At 35.2% G+C, this 20,659-nt stretch overlaps 1 protein-coding gene across 2 annotated transcripts in view; it reads left to right on the top strand.

The window, feature by feature from the left end:
* The window catches only part of TMEM196 (transmembrane protein 196), a 50,380-nt gene that overhangs the window by 20,353 nt on the left and 9,368 nt on the right, over positions 1–20,659 (top strand). The gene's annotated exons all lie outside the window — the stretch shown is intronic.

Here is a 20,659-nt window from a genome sequence, read left to right as displayed (position 1 = left end):
GGGGAGGACTGGTGAGAGCCTGAACGAAATAAGAGGTTCATTGTGGATGTAGAATTAATAGCACGTAGTCATTGATTTGATGAAAATGATATGGAAAGGGGGAAAACTCTAAAGTGCCTCTGAGTTTTGAAAGAACAGTAGTAAAAAGTGATAGAAATAGTAAAGTTACGAGTGAAAGTAGATCCGAGACTCGTTTTGTGAGTGTCCCTAGTGGGCCTCTTTCTTTGACTTCCATGCATCTGGCTGTGAGCACCCTGAATTGCAGAATGATTGTAGGCTGAGTTAAAAATAGATGAAGCTTTCATGACAACCAACATCCTTTGTTATCCTCTGGTCCCTTGGAACACGGGCCCACTTTAGACATAACATTTTGCTTTGAAACATCACGTTCAGAAGTAAATATTATTGGCAACATTTAGAAGACTTCCCTTACATCAAATAGAAATTAATACATTTGATAATTACTTTCTAGAAGGTAGTCCACTTATAAACCTTGAAGTGTTCATTGCAGCTCAGCATATCAGGGCTAGAAGTTTGAGAGAATAATAGTGCCCAAATCCCTGAGTACATATTGTTTTGATGTGGGACAACCCACATCCATGAAGGAGCAAATATTTATACAGTTTTGGTATAAGACAAGATTTCGTGAATGAGAACAAAATAACAAAGAATGCACGCACAAAATATTTTTATAATTCCTGTCAGGAATTCAGACACTGGTCTATACTCATCAGATACTCAAAAATATTATATAGTTTTAAAAATTATTATGAATAGCTCCATTTGCTTATGGTTCATTAGGTATTAGAAATTATACCGAGCACATCACAAGCATTATCTCATTAATCATTTTAATAGCACTGTAAGATAAGTGTTAGGATACCTGTAGTAGTGTATCTATTTCACAGATGAGGAAATTGAGGTTCAGAGAGTTTAAGTAGCTGCTGTAAGTCCTGCTACTATGTGGCATAGCCACATTTAAAGCCCAGGTTTTCCTGACTCCAAAGTCTGTACTCTTAACCATTACGCTGTACTCCATCCATTTTTTCAAGCCCTGGCTGTGAAGAGTAGCTCTGGTTCTATAACCCAGACCTTAGTCAACAGCGCCCATTGATTCATCTTTTCCCAGAGTGAGAAATGTCCTAGAGCATAAATACGGCTTCTCTGATTGTTCAGAGTACCCAGCAGCTCAGTGTGAAAAGAAATTGCAGATACCTTTCTCCCACTTGTAATTCCATTCTTCTAGCTGATGCACAGCCATCATGCTATCTCTCTTGTCAGGGGAAAGAAGTTATTTTCTCTTCCAGTATTTGTGTTTCTTCTTCATGTCGATTAACAGAAAAACCATGCCAACCTGCTTCTTCCTAGTTCTGTACTTAAACAAAATAACACGACAGCCTTTTCCTGTAATTAGATGCTCTTGTTATTTTTTTCCTCCAGAAATCAGGGTCAAACTTAAAATTGCATTCCATTTTTCACCATCCCCCTCAATTTGTCCCAAGTATTACAGTTACTTCTCACAGACACCTTTGGAAACAAAACACTATTCAAGGAAATGAGCACTGGGAAATTATAACCTCTATAACAAATATTTAAAAAGAGCATAATACACAATTTGTTCTCCTTCAGAGATTCTGAAACTGTATTTTGGCTATAAATTGTGCAGGCTTCACTTTATTTCTGAGGGAATGATGTTACTTTTATTGAGTTCTGTAAAGTATAGAACTATCCGTAAAGGAAAAGAACTAGGTAATGGATCGTGTTTGTTTATAGACTTCTAAACATTGTAGACCCCATATATTTTAATCTCTGTTGTCCTGTTTGAAAGTAGAGAATGGCCTGGAATAGACAAAGGACACCAGAGGGGCACTGTTTGAAAGTATCTATCACCCAACAGCAAATTTCCACCAGTTTAAGACTGATATGTGTTAATTCTTCTGAGACAGAAATATCTGTAGGGAGGGTGGACCAGACATAATAATGATTAGAGACATCAACGATCTGGAAATCTGCTAGAAAGAAATCTTCTCCTGGCTAAAAGAAGGTCTGCCAATTTATTGATTTGCTTTTCATGCAGTTCCATTGCTGACAGAGGACACCAGAGCATTCAGGAGAAAGTGATCATGAAGATGGCTGAGAAACCAGGGCATGTTTGCCCTAGAGAAAACACAGGGTTAATGGTGTCCTTGTCCTAAATTGTGGATGATGGGTAGATACCACAGGATTAAGGCTTCAGGCTTAATGAAAGAAAGAACTCTCTGACAATCAGAGTTACTTAAAGATGAAGAAGGCTGACTCTTTTGATGGAGCAGATTGAACCAAAACTGTAAACACTCTTGTCAAGCAAGGAAAGCAAGTAGTAGAGTGATATTGGTTGGGCACATTATGACTATATGATTCACTAACATCCTAATTTTCAGTGCAACAGACTGAGCTTAGCCCCAGTAAGTTGGAGAATTGTTTGTAAGTGTTGTTTGCTTGGAAGCAGGAGGATAAATGAAAGAAGAATTTGGAGGAGTTGTTAAGGAACACAGGCTAACTCACAAAAAGCCGTGACCTTCCCTTTCACCAAAAACAGAACTCTGTTTTATTACCAAGGGTCTGACATATACATAAAACAAGAAAATGGTGTTAAGTCCTTCTCTTAAAAACAGAGAAGTTTCTACTTATAAAGTATAATATGGAAAGAGCTAATCAAAATATTTCCCTCCTTGGCTTTAAGTTCCCACCATGTGAATGACACTGCTCTGGATTATTACCAAGGGTTCTGACATATACATAAAACAAGGAAATGGTGTTTTGCCCATATGGATACTAATTTTTGTATGTAAAACCCACCCAAGTTGTAAGTTAGAATTTAAATGGATGCCCTTTGGGATTTTGTAACTTAATTCAAATATGTCATTCACACGGTGGGAACTTAAAGCCAAGGAGGGAAGTATTTTGATTAGCTCTTTCCATATTGTACTTTATAAGTAGATCCTTCTCTGTTTTTAAGAAGGGTTGCCTCTGCTGTCTTATTTTCCATCTTTTTCATATTCATTAACTCCTCTAAATGCTAAAGCCATAGGCTAAGCCTTATGTGGTGTGATCAGAACAAAGTTCTGGAAATACTAAGTGAAATATCCTATCATTTTGCATAAGTTTGCTGTAGAGAATTGGGAAAATACAAAAGAGCAAAAATGCCATTGAAATCACCAATGATTCCACCACTCAGGGATAGTCAGTGTTTATATTGTGGTATATTGCCTTAACTTTGTATGAAAATAATAATTTTTGCAATATAAAGTGTGCATGAAGTTTTGCATTCCACTGTTTTGTTAAAATAGTATTATAAGCATTTCATCATGACCTAACATATTCAAAGTAAACAGAATTTTAAAGACTAAATTTTAGCTCTTTGGTCCAGTCCTCTGCTTTTTAATAGTTTCATACAGTTACTAAAGATTAATATTATCTATACCTCGTAAAATAGATTTGCCTTTAGTAGACCACTCCAACTTTCTACCTGACTTCAAATTGTCTTCTTTATCCGATAAACTGATTTCTTCTTATCTCTACATCAGAGAGTTGAGTGTCCTTCGAATTTTGATATTCCCTTTTAAGCTTGAAAATTAGAAGTCTTTCATAACTGCTTCTTTCCTTGGACATGATAATACCATTATCAGAGTCAACATGAGACAGTGGAGAGTATGCATGCTGCAGAGGCAGCCGGTTCTGGATTTGAATCCTGATGCTGCCATTCAATAACTTTAAATACCATCCAAGCATATCTTGGACAAGATCACTTATATTTTTCTCAACCTCAGTTTCTTCTTCTGTAAAATGGACTGGTTTTGTGGATCGAAACAACATGCTTGAAGTTTCTTGCTTATTTTAAATGTGGATAAGTTAATCCTCAATAAGTCAATGATTATAAGTCTCCTTCCACTTATGTTTTGATAAGCCCTCCTATGCATTCTTACCTAGCTCTGTCATCACCCTGTTTTGGCCAGATACACGATAAATACCTTGAAAATCATAAGGCTGAATGGACGAAACTTCTCTATAGTAATTACGTATAGTCTTTACTCTAAAGGGAATCAAAGGACTTTAACTTAGGAGAGGCAGGAGGGCATCCAAATAACATCCAAGACATCATCATCATTATCATAAAGCTACATGGGAGAAGAACTGATAGAAGTAAATGCATTACATGAAAGGGTTAATTACTTGAAGGGAGAAATTTTTAAGAAATCACTCCCAGCTAAAGACCAGTATTTCTGTTGTAAATTGAAAAACAACCCTGTAAATTAATTGGTAGCTACTGCCCTCAAGTGGTAGAAAAATATTTCTTCAGAGACAAGAATCCAATAGCCTTTAGGGGGGAAAGCTCCGTTATCAAAATTTAGTAATTCCCCATGGACCTGAATTTATTTCATCCCTTCCTATTGCATCATAACCACCCAAAATCTGATCTTCATTAAATGCCCAGCTGTCTTTGATTTCTATTACCACACTACCAAAATATCTTCCTGTCCAAAGAGAAAACTTAAGGCTTATTTTGATGGCTGTCCCAGGGGCTTTCTCCAATACAGAAAGAAAAAAGAAATATAACTGCAATGAATGCTGACAGAGTTGGGGTAAAATCATGATTGGAAAATCCTAATGTAGTTCAGTCTCTAGAGTTAGAAAGATAGGTGTTTGAGTTCTGCCACATACCAGCTGTGTGATGTGGGAGAAAAAAAGTTGGTCATAGGATCAGTTTTCTTAGTTGACTGTGAGGATTCAGTTAGATGATGGATGTAAAATGTTTAGCCTAGAGGCTGGTATCCAGCAAGTGCTCAATAAATGTTAGCCCGTTCTTTTATTACTATGACTATTATACTACATCTCCCTTCCCTAATCCTAAATAAATATTTATTGTCCTAGCAATTAGTACTAATATCATTCAACCCAACCCTAAAGAGGTTCAAGCTAAGAAGGTAAAATCCCTACAACAACAAACTTTGCTGACCATGCATGATAGGGACATTCTATGATTTGTCTAGCTCCACAGAGAACTAGGCTGAGAACACAGGAATGAAGAAACCCTCTAAATTCTAAATCTAGATCTGGCAGTCATTCTTTCCTGCTGAGGTAATTAATGGTCATGACAGTAAGTAGCTCAGGACACTGAGGAGCCTAAAATGTCTTCTCTTTCATCAGAGATAGATAGCATGGTGCCACATGTTTGTCACTGAACTCCAGTTCTTTGAAAGTTGATCATCTAGCCATATGGTATAGTACTCTCAACTAAAATGTCAGTATATTTCATAGGATCCTACTTCAGCCCCTTGTCAAAACTGTAACAACCTGTCGTCTGCATCCCAAGAGGTGATCATTCAGTCACTCCCAAACATTTCCAAAGGGACCTCATTAATTTTATGAGGAAGCCTAAGCTACTTTGTGGACAGGTCTGTTCATTGGAAAAATTTTTCTGGTAATGAGTGGAAATCTCCATTCATGTTAACTCCTATCCGTTATTCTTGGTTCTAGAATTTAAATCTAAAAATAATAGGCAACATTTTAGGCTATGCCCATTTCCCAGATAGGCTAAAGACCAGAATTTTGGATAATACTAGCTTCACCCTATGAATATGTGTATACTGCAGCACAAAATGTACCTGTTCATTTAAGTTCAAATAAGCTAAAAAAAATAGCTTATTTTTCAGCAATCATGCAATGTCATGGACAGATATTTTAGTGGTCTCAGCACTTTAAAATAAATAAAAATAAAGATCCTCTGAGTTATTTGATTTTTTAAAATCTGAATAGAAATCAGAATGAAATGCAAAAGAGTCACCATTTTTATTAAATCAATTCACAGAATACTCCAAAGAATGATTTGTTGGGAGCAGATGACCACAGAAGTGGCCTCTGGCCCCTTGTCTCCTAAGACTTGATATCCTTTTGGAATCATCAGTATGGGGTCCTTCAAACAGGATGTGGGATGGAACACAGCCTGCATATTAAATGAGTAATGCACCAGGAAGGGGACCATTTCCATGCATCTTACAATTGCTTTGTTAATTTTGCTTTTGTATCCCTTTGCTTTTTTATCAAGTTCCTTTGAAAACATCAGCTTATTTTAGTTGTGTTGAGGGGATAATAGAAAGGAATTTATTTTATGCTAGGTTTTATTTACAACTGAGCTGCAGATGTAGCTGGGAACCTCAAGCTAAGTATGATAGTGGCTTTGAGGAAAAAGATAAAAAATTTCCAGGGGAAGGTTAAAGCTAAGGTGATAGTCATACTTATATAGCTGTCCTTCCTACCAGGGAGATTTTCCTAAAAAAGCTTTCCACTGGGAACATTTTATGACTTGTCTATTAAAAAGAACCTTTTTGACAAGGTGCTTCTAATATACTTAGAGCTAACATGAAGCAGGGTGGAATGCACAAAAAGCAATGATATGGGAACACCAATTTTCAGTTTTCATTGAACTTCTGCCACTGACTTGCTATGTGATTTTTTTTTTTTGACATCTTAATTCCTCCATCCACAAAATGGAAATATTAAGGAGTTTTTTCAGCCTTGCCAGAAATACTGGGAGAGAGAACCCAAATAGTAAGTGTTACGAACTTCTGAAAAAGTAAACTATGGAAATTTGAGAATTTATACCAACAGAATACTTGAGAAACTGTTTCCATTTGGGGTTCTTTAACAGGAATCAAAATAAAGAGACTGGATGATGAGGATAAAGGTTCATCTGCTAAGACATCTTGACTTAGCACTTAGAACTTTCTTCCAGTAAGGCAAATAGTCTTTGAGCTGAAGAATACTGATGGAGAGTGCAGCATTTAATATTTTCTCCAAAGCCTATAACCCAAGTGTTTTTTTATGCTCCACAATCATTTCTTTTTGCCACATTATTATTTCTTCCTGTAATCTTTGTGGGGTTTTCAGTAAAAGCACACCTTAACTCCAGGAAATAGAAAATCTGTCAGGCTTAATTTTTCTGCTTCTTTAAGAGCCAACACTTATTGTCTGGCTGTGTTGAGAGTTTAAGTTATTTTTTATTCACAGTCGTATCATCTTATAATACTACAAAGACTTGTAAGTGTCTGTGCCACTACTGGCATAATAAAGTTGCTGAGTAATAAAGAAATGAATCAATGGAAGGCTGGAATAAGGGTTCAAAATTATTTTATGATGGTCTTCCTTATCCAGAGAAAGCTGAAAGCCATCCCATTTATAGCATAAATCAATGAAGCTCAGAAACCATCATTCAGAGCTATTCTGAAACAATTCAGAAACTCAGCATCTTCCCTGGGTTTTTTATTAGCTTAAGTTTATAAATCTTCTTCACCACTATTGCACTTCGATTACAATGATTCCTTCCAAAATTTGGTCTTCAAAAACCTCACTCTCCAGATTCATTTCCTAGAATCCACTAGTTTTAACAGCCTGATTTACGTTTTTGTAAGATCGTACTTAAAATTGTTTAGGCAATGAGAAATTTATAATCGATTTTCAATTTTATGTTTTCTAATGACTTCTTTTGAGAATTGACATACAAGTCTCCCTATTTACCTTATCAAGGTTTTAGGGCTCTCTGCGAATCAAACTGAACCAGGTACAGGAAAGATGGTTGCCAGCATTTAAAACCAGTTTAAAGTTAATTAAATAGGTATGTGGAGAGAAGGGACACTTCACCCTTAGAAATGTCAGGCGAGTTATAAATAGTGCTCTGCAACTCATTGGTTACCCATGGTTTATAGAAACACCCTATTCTAGTTCACTCTTTCCAATCTTGTGGTTTTCGTAGTCCTATTATGTATACTGACAAGCTCTGGCATAAATATATTCAGGAAGAAAACTGTAATTTCCTTCCTGATCCAAAATATTCATTATAAGAACTGTAGCAAACAGAGAAAGCCTGGCTAAGTAATACAAATTATAATACTGAACCACAGAGTGAAAATAAAATTTTCTGTGTTTATTTCACAAGACTAATCAACTGCTCCAGACTCTATTAAAAGAGATAGGAAGACAGAGGAAGTTGGGCAAGAAAACTTCCCTTTTGTTAATGCCCTGTAAAAAAGCAATTCTCTCATTTCTGAGAGGCTCTATGTGGAATACTGATAGCCCCACCTTCGCTTCAGTCTAGGTGTTCTGATCACCAGAAATGATCCATCATCATGGGAAACAGAGAAAAAAACAAAGCTTAAAAGACCTTAAAAGCCCCAATATACCACCATTTCTTGATGGGAGAAGTGAATCTGCCAAAGATAAGCAAAGGCATGAAGTATCTACAATAGGATCCAGAGAAAGCAACATCAACTTCTTTTCCTCTGTGGCTGATGATATGTATGAATAAAACACTCTTACTTCTGCTAGAGTTCTTCTGACAACTGACTTAACACCTGGGAATGGAAACAGACATGTTTTCTATGAGAGTTTAAACCCTTCAGGAAAGAGAAGAAGATTGGTTGACCATATAAGCCTAGGGAGTCTTCAGAGTCTTATATTAGACATCCATTCCTGCTCCCTTTGGGACTACTACTCCTATGCTAGGTTCCATAGGTGGCCAGTTCCTGGTAGGGTCAGCTCATCTAAGCCAAACTAGAAAGTTAAATCATTCCTTTGATTCTACAGCTAAGGTTCTCAAATTATCGGAAGCATTAACAGTTACTTTGGAATTTATCCAAGATGCAGATTCTTGAACCCTACACCACGAACATTTGATTCAAGAGGGGCTCATGACCGCGCTTATAACAATTATCTCCATGTCATTATGATAAAAATGGTTTGTGGTTGTTATTCTTGGAAAAATTCTAGTCAGTGCTTTGTAACTCAGTCATTTCGGCGACAGGGGGTCCAATTGTTAAGACCACCAAAAGCGTATTCTCAAAAACTGTTCTTGGAGAAGAAAAAGGGATGTAGCGTGAGCAGCTTTTATACACTGCCTAAATCGGAAGAGTGTTGGGGGAAATCTTGTTGCTTGAAACTGGCTGGATACATATTCAGACGGGACTATTATGTGAAACATATGTCCTCAGATGGGGAGAGCTCCCTTTATTTTGAGAGAGATCTTAACAAAGAATTTTAAGTAGAGGACATAAAGTCAGGATTAGTTTATTGTGGCATAAGCCCTAAGGTTCGATGGAGCTGTTTTTATGGAGGCTACTGTGCCTGCCATAGTATTCTCTTTTTCCCCAGAAGGAACACATGAAGATAATAATTACCTCCATTTAGTCATAGCCATTTCAGGACATCCCACTGCTTATAATCAGAAAATGAGGTACTCTCCTTGCTCTAGAATGTCTGTTTTCAGACGTGCTCAGCTTGCCAGGTGTAGTACAAGAAGACTTACAAGAACCACAGAGTAACAAAACAATTGACCTATATTTAAAAAAAAAACAAAACTGTATTCTCATAATTTGATGTCCTGAAGCTTTTTGTGATGTCCTTTGATTGTGTTTACATTATTTGATCTTGACTGAATGAAAAGCGTCTGGATTTTTTCCAGGAGCAAATTTCTGAATGGGATTGCAATAGTGTGCATCAAGGTTAAAGTGTGATTAAAGGGGAGATTACATTATTATCACTCAGAACAGTTTACTATAGATCAGACCAGCAGATAGTAGGTAATAGCATTCGGATGAGAGTACTAAGACACTGCCCAACTTCTAATTTCACCAAAGGGGAAAAAACTATTCTGGGTCTATTCTGAAGCCACGCTTGGGGTTCTGAGAGAAAATGAATCAACACCTGGGATATATACTCATTGGTTACTTTCCCAGATCATTTTCTCTCTCACAGAACTAAGAACACAAACTCATGTAACGTTATACGTCAATTATACCACAGTAAAAAAAGTTAAACATTTTTTAAAAAAAGAGCACAGTGTTTTCTAGTTTGGGAGGCTACTTCTCATCTTTAAAAAGAAACTTCTGGCAATTATCACTCAGTGCCAAGGTACTATCTTTTTCAGTGTTTTTGTTTGTTTTGTTTTGTTGCTGTTGAAATGTCTACTTATGCTGACATCTCAAGAGCATCTGAGGTTTGTGAAGGAAATTTTTGAAACCCACAAAGCTACAGTTGTGACATTTAAAAGGTCAACACATCGAAATTATTTTCAAATGCTACCATTGATAAGAGAATTAACCTAATCTGATCAATCATGAGTGTTTCATAAAAACAAAAATTAATTCGATTTTATTCAGTGAAAAGGCTAATTGCACCCAGTTATATGTCTTGGAATTGGCTAAATTTCATTAATTTCTGCCCTTCCCCATGCATACTGTAAATACATTAATGCATCCACCTACTAATTCATTCATTCAGTTCGAAATTCCATTATGTCATCTAGAAACTTTATTTCAACAGCACAACTTTGTCTGAGGAGATATGGCAAAGTTGGATATAAAAATAGATGATTTCTCACCGTAAGAGTCCCAGTAATGGCAAATGAAGTAACACATTGAATTCCATTTTTGTAGTGATATGAGGTTCAAAACTGTTCTTTTGCTCCATTATTTCTTTTCTTCATTTACTTGTCCAACACGGAGCAAAATTCCCTTTTTTCAATCCATTTTTCTTCTGGAGGGTTGAGAGACTATCAAAATGCTTTGCAAAATAAAAGGTTTATTCCCGCTACTATTATGAATGTGTAGAACTACAAAACCTTTTCTAAATAAAGATGAAATATGATGGTCGTTGAAGGTGAAGCTGCATCTACTTTAATATGTAGTGGTTTATGATTCGTTATACTTAACTGAGAATAAAACCACATTCAGCCTTCAATCACAATTATCCATGATTGGCTCCATTAATTTCAAAAGGACTGAACCCAATTCTTATAAATTATTCTGCGGCACTTTTGGATTTGTGCCTGAAAGCTCTGACCATAGCAGGTTCCAAACTCAGTTCACCAGGCTAAACCAGCCTTGCATAAAAGCAAGCAAATGATGGCCTTAGTGTTGTGATTGAAGAGAGACTAGCACAGCTCCTTGACTCCAGAATATGGGCTGCCATCCTCCTTTCCAAATATGCATTCTGAAAACATATAGATTAGGGAGTTTTTAGTTTTTTTTTTTAATACTGACAAGAGGCATGGAACTTTGAGTCATTCACCAGTCTATATATCTATTTATCTTGCCTGCTTAGCCACAAGACGGAAGTCATTCTCTAGTAAGGATGAATCTTCATGGGCTATTCTTTCCTAATACCTCACTAATAATTTGGTCTTGAGCAAATAGGGGGCTACTCATTTAACTCTTTGAGTAGGTAACACCTGTACATGGCTTAAAAATAAATAACCAAAAGTATTCAACGAAAAGTCTAGTCCCCTTTATCCAGCTGGCATCAGTTCTCCAGGCCACATAATCACAGCTACTCTACTGTATGTTTCTTACATGTTTTTCCAGAATTACCTTATGTGTGTAAGGGCAAATATGTACATAGATTATTAATATTTCTTTTTGTAAAAGTAGTTTATTACATACACCATGTTGCATCTTGCTTTTTTCATTTAACTATATATGGTAGGGAACTTTCCATATCAGTGTATAGAGAACATTCTCACATGTTTTTAATAGACACAGAGAAGTCCATTGAATTTAATCAACTCTCTACTGATTGACAATTGAGATTGCTCCTCTTGTATTGTTACTAACAATGCTAAAATAAATAATTTGACACATAGATCGTTTTGCACACTTGCAGCTATATGTGATAAATTCTCAAATGCAGAATTACTGAGGCAAATGAGATATACAGGTATGCTTGTATATCTATATGTGTGTGTATGTGTGTAATATATATGCATATATATATAAAATTTTGATAATTGTTGACAAGTTCCTCCCAGTAGAGTCTGTATCAATTTATCTTTCCACAAGCAATGTATGACAATCTGGTTTCCCATATCTTTGCCAAGATTATCAAACTTTAGGATTCTCACCAATCTGATAGATTGAAAAAAATGTATCTGAGTTCATTTGAAATTACATTTCTCTCACTGTAGATGAAGTTGAGCATTTTCACGTTTAGCAGTCATTTGTATTTTAGGGAAGTATCTTTTCATATGCTTTGCCTGTTTTTCTGTCAGATTGTTAAATCTTTTTCTTACTGATTTCCAGGAGTTCACTTTAATTTAGGGAGATTAGTCTTTTATTTATAAACTGCAAATTTTTTTCCCAGTTTGTCACTTTAAACTTGTTTATAATTTTCTGCCATGTAGCAAATTTTTGCTTATCTTCTTGCTTTAATTTTTGAACAAATCAGTCTTTTATTTCATGGACTTTAATCATAATTAAAAGGTCTTTGTAACTTCAAAGTAATAAAAGAATTCCTCTTTCTTCTAGTATTTTTATGATTTAGTTTTAAATTTAAATCATTAGTACATTAGGCTATTACCCTGTCATATGGTGTAAAGTGTATATATCTAGTTTCATTTCTTTTTCCATATGAATACACGGATGTCCAAACACCATTTACAAAATTGTTTTTTCATAAATGTTTAGAGACGACATTTTATTATATACTAAATTTCATATACATTCTATTTCTAGGCTTTATAATTCTATTCTTCTGTTCAGTTTTTCTGTTCATGTGTCAATGTCATTCTGTTTTAATTATTGAGGGTTTATAATATGTTTTGATATCTGATGCTAACATTCACCCTCATTGCTCATCTTTGCCAGAGTTTTACTGACAAAGTTTAGGTATTTATTCTTTTATATTAATTTTTGGATCATGTTTCCAGTTAAAAAATTGATCCTTTTGTTGTTTTTATTGAATTATGTTAAATTAACAAATTAGATTAGAAAGTACTAGCATGATTTTTATGTTAAAGCTTTTTATCCAAGATCATGTATTTTTCCATTTGTAAAAATATTCTATTACCTTATTTTTTAATGTTTTTAGGGTTTATTTTATTCATTAAAACTTGTATTATAAATGTATTTTTAAGAATTTTATTATTTCTTATTGAAAATGGGATTTCTTCCCTTACAGCCTCCAGTAGGATGTTGTTTGTTTACCTTAATTTATTAGTTTCCATATATTAATTTGTGCCTTGCTACCTTACTAAATCATCTTATTTTTTGTAGTGAATGTTAGAGTTGATTCTCTTGGAAATTTCATGTGTTAATCATACTGTCTGCAAACAATGATATTTTTAACTTCTCTTTTCCAATTTTAATACCTTTAATTTCGTTCTACTATCCAATTGCATTGTCTAGTTGTGTAGTAGCTCCATTCCAATATTCAACAAAAGTAGTGATACTGGGCATACTGATTATCTACGTGACTTATTGCTGCTGGTGTTGACCATGGTCACCTGACTGAGGTAGTGTTTGTTAGATCTCTCCTCTAAGTTACTCTTTTTTCCCCCCCTTTTCATATGATACTCTTTGGAAGGAAGTCTTTATGTGTGGACCACACTTAGGGAGTGGACCACACCTCTCTGAGAGTGAGGTATCTACATAAAATATTTGGAATTTTTCTGCATAGATTTGTCTCTTCTCCATAGTTATTTATGTATTTATTTATCCAATCATTTATTTATATCAGTACGGCCCCATGAATATTTATTGTACTCATTGGTCACAATCTAATACTATTTTATTTATTTTGTTGCTCAAATTGTTCCAGCTTGAATCATTGGGAGCTCTTTCAATTGGCCTCTGTATCCCTCTGGCAAACCTCAATCAGTGTGGGTTTTTTGCTTGCTTTTGAGTATCTCCATACTTTCTGACACTATAGTATGCTCCTAGCCCGTATCATATATTTTCTGCTGCATTCCAAGGAACAGACATTTCTTTAAGGATTTGTGATTCCTTTTACTGGAGGACAGTTTTAGAAACCAACAGCCGAGTGATAGGTGTGTTCTTTGCTACTAGTATCATTACATCTAGGCCCTCTCAGCTGACAGCAAGAAAACGTGTGTATACTAATGTGTATATGCACAGACCTATAAATAGTTCTATATGTAGCTATATTTATAAATATTAAGTTAAAAATTACTTCACACTGCTATCTACAATGCTAATCTGTTCCCATATGGATCATTCTAGGCTGTTCCCCATGCTTATCTATAAACTCGCGCTCCAATACTAAGACACCTGTCTCCCACCGTCCATCATCCATTTAATTTAATTGTTCAATTTTAGTATACATATATAGTAGGATCAGAATTGTTAATCAGTAACCCTGTAGGAAACAACTTTGTCCGACAGAGTATGGTGCTTATATACAGTTTCTTTTGCCTTTATTTACTCAGGTCAGTATCTTCTCCCTCACCTCCTTCAGGGAAACCATTTCATACGTTCGTTGTTATACCGTAGATTGCTTTGTCATGTTCTGCATTCCATCCTGTGATTCCATGACCCTTGAAATGATTTTTTAAATTTGCGTGCATTAAGGTTTATTCTTTGTGCTGTGAAGTTCTGTGAGTTTTGACAAATGTGTAGTGTCATGTAACCATAATTACAATGTAATACAGAAGAATTTCACTGCCTTAAAAATATCCCCTAGTCACCTATTCAACTTCCTCTACCTTCCCCCAAACGCTGGAAACTACTGAGCTTTTCACTGTCTCTTTTGTTTACTTTTTTCAGGATGTCATATAATTGGAATTATATGGTATGCAGACTTTTTAGACTGGCTTTTTTCATTTAGCAATATACATTTAAATTTCATACATGTCTTTGAGTATCTTGATACCTCATTTATTTTTTATCGCTGAATAGTATTTCATTGTATGGATATACCTGGTTTATCCATTCACCTATTGAAGGACACCTTGGTTGCTTCCAGTTTTTGTCAGTGATGAACAAAACTGCTATAACGTGGCAAATTAGATGAGTAAATACCTAAAGGCACAATTGTTAGAACATATGGAAGGACTATGTAAGGACTTTGTAAGGACTACCATGCCGTCTTCCAAAGTAGCTGTACCATTTTCCACTCCTATAAGAAATGAATGAAAATTTCTATTGTTCCACACTACCAGCAACTGGTATTTCCAGTTTATTTTAAATTTTAGCTATTCTAATAGCTGTGTAGTAGTATATCATTGTTGTTTAAATTCATGATTTTTTAACAGTAAATGATGTTGAATATCTTTTCATACGTGCCATCCTTAGATCTTCTTTGGATAGATGTCTGTTAAGATCTTTTCCCCAAGTGTTAATTCAGTTGTTTGTTTTTTATTGTTGATCATGTTTTTATTTCAACCTATTTCCTTCCAATATTTTTCCAATGATGATTATTTGCATCAATGTCTTTATTATGCTTATTTTCTTAATTCCCAACACAAAATTAGTCAGATTCTTCCAGATAATAGTGTATCATGCTCAATTCTAGATCTAGTTAACTAAAACAAAACACAGAAAATTTAGGGAAGATTAGGATTTCTCTTAAGAGAAAAATCTATTAGCAATGACAAAAGACACTGGGTAGAATAAGCTTAAAAATTATGAAATAGTGATCTCTATTTCTGTGAACCATTAGAGACCAAACAGCCCTGACACTTTGAACTTATGTTATGAACAAGGACTTTGTGTTTCTCCCTTGAAGAGCACTTTATTTGGCTTCGTATTTGTTGGTATCTCACTGAGAGTAATTAAGGGGAATATCACTGCTTCAATGAAGAGCTCCAAAATGAGTAGGCCTGCTGGCAAAGCACAGGTGAACAGATTGAGTGCAATTCCAGACCATGAGAGCACATTGGAGTCACCTGCGAAGATTAAAATATTGATGCCTGAGTCCCAGCCTGGAGATCCTGATTCTTAATTGGCCACAGAATCAGGAATTTTAAAAGCTAATAAGCAGCCAGGTTTGAGAATCACTGCTTTTGGACAGGCTTTCCAACTTGATAAACTGTCCTCATTTTACACATATAATTGATACTGGTACTGGAGTCACTAGAGAAATGGGATCCCAAAAGAAAAGAAGCCCATGACAGAGAGGACATCCTTAGGAGTCTAGCCAGGTGTCATATAAGAAGTCAAAATCATATCAGCACAGTGTCAGGAAGACTATGAACTACGTTGGCATACTAGCATTTTGTGAGCTAAACTACAAAATAATCCTGTTAGAGACTTCAGTTATTATTCTTTAACACGTGATTGAAGTAGAGTAAAAATATTCAAGAACTGATGGTAACAAAACAAATCATCAAACTTTTAATCCAGGTACAAGGAGAAATATACCATTTTAATCAGAGAGATTTCTTTTGAATCAATTTCTCAACACTTATTATTTTTTTGTGTGTTTTCCTAATAGTTTTTCTATATGTTTTAAAGAAACTGATTAATTTTGATGAAACTGTATAAATCAGTAAATGTTACCAAAGCATTAAGTTCAATTTGTGGTTCATCTCATTATCTTGAAGGGGAGAAAAGTACCATTCCTATTTTTTGAATGTGTATATCTTCTGTAATGGCTAGTGAATTTCAGTGAAAATTAATTCACCTGAGGTGGTTAAATGTTATGTGAGAAAAATTTTAATAAGCTGTGTTAAAATAAGATTGGCCCACTGTCTTTCATAATCCCATCTGCCCAGCACTTGCTTGTTCTCCTAGCCAGCTGATAGAACCATTGCTTTTATCTGCTTCCATTGCAACCATGTTTCCCAAATTTTCGATTACATAATTTAAATAGAAATTCTACAATAGCCTTTTTTCTCTCAGTCCTTTTGCAAAATAAGCTTCTTGGACAGAAAGAAATAGTAATAAGGAAGTCATTAACTAGCATCTAGGTCAGGGCTGAAGGAGAAAGAGAGAGAGATTGAGAGAAAGGGAAAACCAGTGAGAGAGAGAGAGAAAGGGAAAACCAGAAAGGAAAGAGGTTTTCATTCATTTTAGGAACGTTTTAACAAATCTTTTCCTCTTTACCTAGCAGAGTGTCTCTCCCTCTCTCTATTCTCCCTATTATTAGAGAAATTGAATACATTCACATATGTTCTGATTGCTTTACATTACTGAAATTATTTATACCAACTTACTTTATAGTTTCACTTTATTTCCATTCATTTTTCAAACTTTCCTGACATCTGTTGGTTCAGTCTTTATTGTCGTTGTTGTATTTTTTTCTCCTTACTTTTATTTTTCTGGTCTTTGATATTTTAATGCTCAAATTTAAACTTCTACTTTTCCATCAATATCTGGCACGTTAGTGCCTCTAGTACTCTGCCAAATGATACAAGAATCTTAGAACATTTTACTTACATCGTCTTTACCTCTAACCCACCATCTCTCATGCCAACATCACCTGGGATATTCATTCTAAACTGATAGTATTTTTTCTAATCAGTACATTTCTATTTAAAATATTTCCTGTTTTGCTTTATTTTGTGCTCTTGCTACTATATTTCTTTCTTAACTCATGTCTTCCCCTGTTTGTTTTCCTGAAGAACAACTTCTAGTTCTTTTAACAGCTTCTAATTCTTTTAGACACTGTCATGTGAAATAATGTTTTGGAGCCTGTATTAGTTTCCTATTGCTGCTAGAACAAATTACCATAAACTTAGTGGCTTAAAATAACAGAAATTTGTTCTGTCACAGTGCTGGGAGGCAGAAGTCTAAAATGGGTCTGCAGGGCTGCATTCTTTCTGGAGGGTCCAGGGGAGAATCCCATTTCCTTACCTTTCCAGTTTACAGAGGCTACCTACATCGTTTGCCTCATGGCTCTCTTCCCCCATCTTCAAAGCCAGCAGTGTAACCTCTTCAAATACCTTTGTCTCTGTGTCTTCATATAACTGTCTTTTGACCTTCTTGTGTTCCTCTTAAGGGACCTGTGATTACATTCAGCACCTACCTGATCCTACATTTAGCACAATGATCTCCTCTTCTTGAGCTTCTTAATCTAATCACATCTGCCCAAGGCTTTTTTGCCATATAAGGTAACATTCATGGATTCTGGGGATTAGGATGTGTGTATATTGGGAGCCATTATTCAGCCTACCACAGTTCTTTTGCCCAAATGAGCACATCTCTTTGTAATCTCTTGTGTAATTGAGAGATTGGCTGAACGTACAGCACAAATTCAAGTTTTTCTTTCAAAATCTTGTATTTTAATATCTTCTTTTAGGCTGTTAGTGTGAAAGGTGGAGTCATCCTTGTGAGGAATTGATTTTACTGTTACATTGATTATCTTTGGTGCATCAAGTCTTCAAATTCCATTAATGGAGGGCTGTGGTTACCTGAACTTTTTCAGTGTCAGTGCCTCACCCTCAGCTTTCCATTGTCCCTGCTCAGTTCTAGAAAAGTTATCAGTCTGTAGTTTATTCACTTTTTCTTACTGTTAAGGTGGTATTGCTTTAGGCTTTCTACGTCCTAAGCAACAGCAGAAGCTTCCATGGACCTTTCATTAAGAAAACCCACTCAAAATATAGAATGCTATTTCCATAACAGCCCCATTTCATTCTACAATGAGTCGCAGCCTTAGTTATCTATTGAATTTAATCTAAATTGAAAGCAAACAAATTCCACTTGGAGGACTTAACTAGTTTTATTACATAGTTGCCCTTGATGCCCTATCATTAGATTGCTTCATTTATATAACTTCCTAGTAAGAGCAAAGCAAATAATTCTCCCTGGATTAAAATTAAAATTAAGCAAATAATTCTCCCTACCTTCTCAGAAATAAAATTATATTTTCTCATGTAAAATTGTGTATCTAATTCAGGATAGAGATAGAGATATAGATATCCAGCTATCAGTTTTACTTTTTTTTTTTTTTTAACTAATTTGTTTTTCACTTGTTTCATAATTTCTGTAATGTGGGTCAGTATTCTACATCCTGGATAAAGTTATGTTGAACAAAAATAGTATCTTGAAATACTATAACAGACTCCTTATATAGTAAGGTACACTTAATTTTGGACTGTGATACAGTCAACTAATCTTATAATTACTTTTATTACAACAAAAATTAACAAATGGCAAGGGTAAAGAGTGCAGTTATAGATGATGAAGTGTCATTGAATGCTTATGGTCGGATCTGCTAGCATAATGCAGTCTGCACTAACACTGAAAAATCCTTTTGAAAAGCATTCCCATTATGTAATTAGAAATAAATTAACTTAGACACTTAATCAAGCCTGGGATTTTATGTGTGATTTGTGACCTTGGTGTGTGACCTTGAGTAAGTCACTAAACCTGTCTGGACCACTCGTTTCCCATGTGCAAACTGCAAGGGCTGAATTAAGTCATCTTTTAAGATCCCTTGTGGTGCTATGACTTGGGGTAAAGTTAGCCAGTAAAATAAAAGATTATTTACTGCTTTTTTGTGCTTTTACTCTTTTCTGTAAACTGTGATGGCTAAACTCAAGCCAGGATCCCTTAAAGCCTCCTCAGAATTGCATGATTTTGTATACTTCCCATTACATGGGTCTACTTTTTCTCGGGTTACAGTTTTCTCTAAGGAGTGTGGATTTTGGATACCCAACAGAAGTATTTACACTGCAGGCCTGCTTGAGAGTGGAAAAACATTGTTGGATTCCCTTCCTACTCTACCTTCCCCCTCCCCAAATTTCTTAGAGGTACAATAGGAAGAAGCAATTTTATTGCGCTTAGTTTTTCCAACCAAGTGAATGGAGAGTTAGGTTGGAGAGCTCTGCTTATGGTCCTGAGGTCCCCTTGGGCTTTGTTGTGAATAAATAATAGCAATGTTTATAGATTTCAAAAAGATCCAAGGAACACAAAACTGCACTGCTTTCAAATTATTTCAATAATGAGTTCTGGGTGAATGGACTTTCAGGGTGAATAATGGGTTAGTCAGGGAAGCAGGAGTAAAACATGCTGAAGCTTTGATTTGGAGCTTGGAAGCACTGAGAGGCACGGAACTGGTCCAAACTGGAATGACTTGAGCATAACCTTGAAAGGTCTGAGATGGGATCAGTAAGAAAGAGTCCATATGAGGACAAGATCATCTAGACTTAGAACACAGAGAGGGGTGAGAAGTAGTCACTCAGAAGTTGCTTTTTAAGGCTTCTGAAAATTCTGCACATATTCACATTTTATAAAGTTCTGAGTTTCTATCTGCTCATGGTTTTATGGTATGAAAATTATTCTGTTAGATCTATTTATATGATATGTCGACCCTTTGTCTGTTATATACTTTCTGAATATAATCCCAATTTAATTTTTTGCCTTTGAGAGTTATGATATTTTGTACTATCAAAATTATAATTGTATGTGTTAGTATTTGTAAGTATTTTCCATTTTGGTCTGTGACTTTGCTGCTATGTTTAGAAAATCCTTCCCACTTCTCTAAAATCATATAAATCCTTTACTTTATCATCTCCTACCCCATTTTTTTTTTATACATTTAACTGTTCAAACTGCTTTGTAGGCATTTGGTGTATGATGTTAGGGAAGATTAACAAATTGTCCCAATTACATTTATTGAATAAATAGTTCTGATCTTTTCCCCATGAATTTGAAAGGTCATCTATATTATATACCAAATTCTTATATATCTTTGTGGTCCCTTATCTGTCTTGCTGCATCATTGCTTGCTTTCTAATCATTTTGTTCCCCTGTATGGAAAGTTCCCTGCGAAGGTAAATTTTTCTTACCTATTATTTTTAATCAAATTTTGTTGGTGCTTCCCACAAGCATATTACTTATTTCAGATAATCCTTAGAGTATTTTGATGTGTATATTTTAAAATCTATTCATGT

The sequence above is a fragment of the Balaenoptera musculus genome, chromosome 9 (assembly GCF_009873245.2).
Source record: "Balaenoptera musculus isolate JJ_BM4_2016_0621 chromosome 9, mBalMus1.pri.v3, whole genome shotgun sequence".
In the NCBI taxonomy this organism is placed as follows: Eukaryota; Metazoa; Chordata; class Mammalia; order Artiodactyla; family Balaenopteridae; genus Balaenoptera; species Balaenoptera musculus.
This window is presented reverse-complemented; position numbering and strand designations above follow the sequence as displayed.